This window comes from Cupressus sempervirens, chromosome 8 (genome assembly GCF_028749045.1).
Source record: "Cupressus sempervirens isolate cs-2001-9-10 chromosome 8, ASM2874904v1, whole genome shotgun sequence".
In the NCBI taxonomy this organism is placed as follows: Eukaryota; Viridiplantae; Streptophyta; class Pinopsida; order Cupressales; family Cupressaceae; genus Cupressus; species Cupressus sempervirens.
In genome coordinates, this window is record NC_143125.1 from 185,247,750 (window position 1) to 185,255,018 (window position 7,269).

Consider the following 7,269-nt stretch of genomic DNA (forward strand, 5'->3'; position numbering starts at 1 on the left):
AAGAAGTAGGGATGTCAAATTCAATGAGAAAGTGTTGTACAAAGATCTGTTGCAACAACATGGGAAGAAAGAAAATGATTATGTAGTGCTAGATGATACTCCAAAAGATGATTTTCTAAAAGTTCTCCATGTTCTTCAACAACTCCAACATAAATACCACACACCCTAGTGAATGTTAGATGGTCAACAAGGCTATGAAAACGTCTGGAAAGATTTTCTCCCTCTTTATACTATATTTAACTAACTGATGCTAGTAAACCTAAATGTTATGATGAGGCTATGTGGGTGGATACTAAGATTCTATGGGAGTCTACAATGACAGAAGAAATGGATTGCTTGTTGAGAAACAAGACTTGGCATTTATGTAAGTTTCTTGCACGTAAAAAGGATTTACATAATAAATGGGTTTATAGGTTGAAGTAATAGGATAGAGGTAAGAAAATATTTAAAGCATGGTTAGTTGTAAAAGGATTTAGATAGAAAAAGGGCATTGATCTTGATGAGATATCCTCTCTTGTTGTTAAAATAACTTCTATTCACACTATTTTAAGTATTGTCTCTATTGAAGATTTGCATTTGGAGTAGCTTGATTTAAAAACAACCTTTCTTCATGCTGATTTAAATGAAGAGATATATATGTCACAACCATAGGGATTTAAGGTCTAAGGTAAGGAGAATCTAGTGCGCGGATTGAAGAAACGTTTATATGGCTTGAAGGAAGCACCTTGGTAATGGTATTTGAAATTTGATAGTTATATACATGAGCATGGTTACACTTGGTGTCATTCAGATTATTGTGTTTATTGCAAGAGGTTGGATGATGAAAGTTACATTATTTTAGGTTTATATGTTGATGACATGCTTGTAGTTGGGTCTAACATGGATCACATTAAGGGGTTAAAACAACAATTAGCACATTCATTTTCAATGAAGGATTTGGGGGTAGCAAAAAAAAAACCAGGTATGAAAATTTGTAGAGATAGGGAGAAAAAAATTTGACATAATCTCAGGTTGATTATATTGTAAAGGTGTTGCAACATTTCTCTATAGAGAATGCTAAAGTTGTCAAAACACCTTTACCTAACCATTTGAATTTGACTAAGGAGATGTGTCCAAAGACACAAGAAGAGGAGGATAAGATGTCCAAGGTACCTTATACCTCAGAAGTAGGAATCTTGATATATGCTATAGTATGTATAAGGCTAGATATTGCACATGTAGTGAGAGTTTTTAGCAGGTATATGAGTCATCTAGGAATTGACCATTGAAATGCAGTCAAATGGATTCTGAAATATTTGATAGGAACATCTAGTAGGTGTTTACATTTTGGGGGTTATACTACTGACTTAGATGGTTATGTTGAATCATATTTGGTAGGGGATATTGATACCAAGTGAAGTACTATAGGTAAAATATTTACTGTTGGTGGGGCAACAATGAGCTAGGTTTCTAGGTTATAGAATGTGAACACTTTACCCACTATAGAGGTAGAGTATGCTGTTGTATTAGAGGTAGCCAAGGAGATGATATGGCTTTGAAGTTCTTCCTAGAAGAATTGGGAAAACCCTAGAGGGATGTTTATTTGTTTATAGATAGCCAGAGAACCATTCATCTCACAAAATATTTTGTTCTACATTCAAAGAAAAAACACATAGTTGTGGTACCATTTCATTCGGTCAGTTTTATATGATAGATAGTTATAGCTAAACATTATACATAAAAATGAAAATCTAATAGATATGTTTACAAAGGTAGTGATGAGGGAGAAGCAAAACTCATCTTCATCTTTTGTTGGTCTTCTTGATTGAACAACATAAAAGTACAATTGAGTCTAGGGTGTTCTAATCTAGTGGCAGCCTCATGGAGTTGTGATATTGCTACAGGATCAGTCTCCAAGTGGGAGATTATTGTCTAGTGTGGAACTTGATCAGTTCCCAAGTGGGATATTGTTAGTTTGTGGTGACTGATCAAGGAAGTATTGTACATATTCCATAATTCCTCAGTCCAAAATTTTTTTGGGGTTATTTTATTGGTATTTTTGGTTTGACATGTTGTAACTAATTTTAACCCCAAAGTAGAAAATATACTTGTATAAAATGGCTTAGGGTTATGGATTTCATAGGGCATGGTGCGACAGTTGCTTCTTGTGGTGCTATTGAGTTGTAAGGGATTACAGATTATAATCAGGCTATAATATTGGACTTGTTGTTTGGTAGCCATAACCTAGGGATTGAGTGAACCACTTTAAATCTTTGTGTCTTGTGTTCTCTTCTATGTGATTTATTATTTTCTGATATTGGTTATATTTTCATGTAATTCTTATTTATGTTTATGGTTAATCCTAACAGTTCTTACTAAAGTAGGGCTCTTGTCTCCTTGGTTTATCTCCCATGTTTCCACACTTAGCAAGAAAATTGTTTACATATACTATTAAAAACCTGACTAAAATGTTATGAAAGCGAATGATGAAGAGAGACAAAATTTCTCAGAAAGCATGTCATTCATTATTTTCTTTTTATGACATCAATCCTTTGTAATATCTTGCAATAATAACAATACTTCATTGATATATTCATCATATTCATTTTTTTTTTAACATGAAAACACAACAAGGAAGTTTTTTGCTCATTTAAAATAAATTATTTTGTGAGATTGTCTTGACAACACATCATTTTCTCTAACCTCATACTCAGGTTGGTGATACAGTCAACAATGGAGTTAGAATATTGGTAAATACATGATATACTAACTTTTTCAAATGTATTCAAAATTATGCTCGCCTCATTTATTATAGTTTTCACTGTACACATTGGTAGAACATACCCATTTAAACACTCGAGACTTTTGCAATTGGTGATTTTTTCTATCTTAATAGCGAGGAGGGCACCTTTTTGTTTACAAACATGGACAGTTTTGGTGCCAAGTGGAAAAGCCTCCTCATTGGTACAATTATTATTCATATCTCTAATTATTCCATCACATTTAGGTTGCCCTAGATTACCTTTGGTTACACCATAAAAGTTGGCCTTGGCCAATCATCAGGGCAACAAAGCCAAATCACTTCCTCTTCGAGTTTGTGTTTGGAATTCATTATATTGAAGTCATAGAAAAGGGGATCCTCTAGGAGGAAAAATTCATTGCTGAGACTAGTGTTCTTTCTGGTAATAAGAAAGTTCTGTAATGCCTTTAATGGTTTTCTAGGTAGTCACCCAAGCTAGAGTCTCCTTGTCCCTAGAAACTTGATGATTACTTCATTTAAGATATTCTACAATAAATGAGGAGGGGTGATGTTCCACATAGTATTTACATTATTATTAAGTGCCTCACATATCCATTGCTTAGAAAAGTCTTCAACATTTCCAAGGAGAATCTAGTTAAGGTTCTAGCTAGGAAGGAGATGACTATAGACTTCATGAGTGTAGAAATATTAAAAATAATATGTAAAAGAAAGATTCTTGTTCCATTTTACAAAGAAAAAATATATTAACCATATTAGATCCTCTTTTATAAAGTTTATCCAAGTATAGAATCTTATTTTGAATCATTATCTAGTAGAATATACCCTTTTTAGGAGTGATGCCTTCGAGCTAACATGAAGCCTAGAAAGGAGGATATTCCTTGGGAGTAAGGGAAGACAAACTAAAAGCACACAACATAGATGTTATTAGGGTTATTTCCCAAATAATAGTGTCAATCATATCCTCATTGGTTCTCCAAGAATTGATATTTAACTAGATATTCCTCAAAGTATGATTAACCAACATCAAATTCACCCAATCATCATTCTTCTTGTAATCTAACACCAAAGTTCCTTAGATCCTTTTACATTGATTTATCATCTCTAAATCCTCAACTTTATCTCTAGAGGACCACCCATTATCCATTTTTACTCCCAAAACTAGATCTCTCTACCATTTCCAAGTTTCCATCTAGCACCCTTATTTGTCACATGTTTGCATTCCTGAATAGATCTTCAAATGTAAGAGGCCCGTTCTAAATTTAGTTCAGCTTGAAAATCCCCAATGATAGGGTGAACATATAGGTATTTTCTTTTCTAAATTTTATTCCGCTCCCTTTTCTCATAATAAATTCTCTAGATCTACTTAGAAAGCATGCATTTGTTCAACCTTTTAATTGGTCAAATACCTAGCCATCCAACCAATTTAAGTCTATATATTTGGTCCTAAGAAATGGGATGCATCCCTTTCTTTTCTTTGAAACTCGACCATACAATTTTTTTTAAGAACCTTTTCATGAGATCAACATATTTTCCCAAAATTTTGAAAAGAATTAAAGCATAGGTAGGTAGGTTTTGAAGACAACTTTTTAGAAGGGTGATTTCCCCATCTTTATTAAGAAGGTTCCCTTTTAAGCCCACTAGCTTCTGATTGAATTTGTCTAGAATTCTATTCCAAAAGGAATTCAGGGACTTAAGCAACAGAGGGAGACCAAAGTATGAGCCTATTAATTTAGAAATAGGACAACCAATAATTTTGGAAATTCTCTGCTGACAATCCATAGGAGTTTTGAGTAAAAAGAGAGAGAACATATTCTAGTTGATCAATTAACCAGTGGAAACACAATAGGAATTGAGAGAAAGTTTCATGTTTATAGATTCATGAATTTAAAGAATCCTCCATAAGGATGGTGTCATCCACAAATAGTTTATGAGTGCAGGATTGGGGATTGAATGAAGGATCAAGGTTGTGGATAGACCCTTCAAAACCAAACATAGATAAGTATCTATGTACCAAAAAGTGTTGATAGTAAGTGAGTATTCTACTTATATCTCAAGCATGTGATGTAATACCCTCTAGACACAATTATATATGATTGATCAATGTGAATTAATAAAACCTATAACATGTATGAAATAACTAGTTATATAAACCTATCATATCTTAAAATATATAAATCAAAATGTCATCAAGTGATTTTTGGTTGAGCAATATTTTTATCGATGCAGTTCTATTTTTTGAAGAGTTAATACAATCAATTATTTAAAATTTTAAAAATATTAATCTTTTTATACAAAGGAAAAAACATTATTACATTTTTAATCCACTTTTAGCTTCTTTTCCACTTTAGGATTATAACCCTTTGACATTTTTTGATCATTGTGATTAAATAGAGTAGTACATAGACACAAGGTGTAATCATAAAAAAAAAAAAAGAAATATGTTAGAAAAGCATTCTTGTACTTGATCTTTTCCAATCTCACATTTTCTAATTTTTTCACAAGTTTAGTTTTTCATAAATAAATAAAAAATAAAAAAATGAACAAATTCATACCTTATGAGTGTGTTGACATAAGAGTTAAAATGGTATATGACCCTTACTATTATTACACTTTAGATAAATCTATGGGTCAAATTAAAATGTGATATATAATGTAATATGATTTATTAGCTATATTTAAACAATATTAGCAATTAGAGTAGGTTATAGAATGATCTATAATATACAAAATTTGTTGAAGATTATAGATAGCCAAGGTAAATACACTCCAAGAAAGTACAAGAAAATTCAATGATGAAAAACATGATATTATAGTAATGGTATATTATAATGAATGGATATTCCAAAGGGGACTTTTTAACATTAAATAGGCCAAAGTGAGACATACAAAGGCATATGATTGTGATAATTATATTAATCTTATGTCGTACTACATAAAGTGACAAATTTTTTCCACTAGTTGTGGAGGAATTTGATATCTTAGGTTCATCCTTTCTTTAAAGTTCTCAAAGTACTTAGTCATTACATTGTCAAAGTTTTTTCTAAGAGTTTTTACATATCCATTGATCTAGTATATTATAGGTGTATCTCTTCAAATTTACTAGACCAATGCCTGGGAAATAATTTTACATCTAGAAGAAAATGCAAACATACATGTGTTTGTTCTAGCAATTAATATTACATTCATATTGTCTGAAAAATTATCACAGTTGTAAATTGACAAGATCATACTTATGATCCTTCTTCACTATCTTGTAATCCATGTCTACCACTATACATGGTACACTATTGTGTCTTCTAGATTGAAATATTTGTTAATTTGTTGTGATTGATTAGGGAAGTACTATACATCATAATTCTTTGCTGATTTTATTTTTGGGTCGTAACCGATGTTGTGGCCAACATATAGCCAACATATGGCTAACATGTTGTAACCCTAAAGTGACATAAATAATTGAATAAAAGGGCTTAGGGTTAGGTATCTTTTATAGTGTGTGGTGTGAAAATTGCTTCTTGTGGCAGTATTGAGCTGTAAGGGATTACAAATTATAATCAGGCTGTAATCAGTGGATTGTAATAATATTGAACTTGTTCTTTGGTGGACATAGCCCAAGGTTTGGGTGAACTACATTAAATCTTGGTGTCATGTATTCTCTTCTATGCGATTTATTATTTCTTGATATTATTTATATTTGTAGTTTGATATTAAAACAACCTTCCTTCATGGTGATTTGGATGAAGAGATATCTATGGCACAACCATAGGGATTTGAGGTAAAAGGTAAGGAGAACTAGTCTACAGATTGAAGAAAAGTTTATATGGCTTGAAGCAAGCACCTTAGTGATGGTATCTAAAATTTGACAGTTTTATGCATCAACATGGATATAGTAGGTGTCATTCAGATTATTGTGTTCACTTTAAGAGGTTGGATGATGACATCGACATTATTTTATATTTATATGTTCATGATATGCTTTTAGCTAGGCCTAACATAGATCACATTAAGGGGTTAAAAGAAAAATTAGCACATTCATTCATTATGAAGGATTTGGGGACAATAAAACAAATCCTTGGCATGAAGATTTATAGAGATAGGAAGAACAAGAAATTGAAATTATCTTAGACTGATTATATTGTGAAAGTGTTGCAATGTTTCTCTATGGAGAATGCTAAAGCTGTCAACACACATTAACATGGTCATTTGACATTGACTAAGGAGATGTGTCCCAAGAAAAAAGAAGAGTATATGATGTCCAAAGTACCTTATGCTTCAGCTATAGAAAGCTTGATGTATGATATGGTATGTATTGTTGACATTGCAATCAAGTTTGTTTATTAGTGATACACAGACTTAATCAGATGGTTAGTAGCTATTGAGCTTATCTTGCAGTTTATAGTGTTAACCAAGTAATTCAAGCTCTATAAAGTTCTAAAATTACTACCAAGTTCTAGGAACAATATTCAGCTCATACTGAGTAGTATCTACCAAGTTGGTGATTATTAGTGTAAACTGAGCTTCATAAGGTTTAC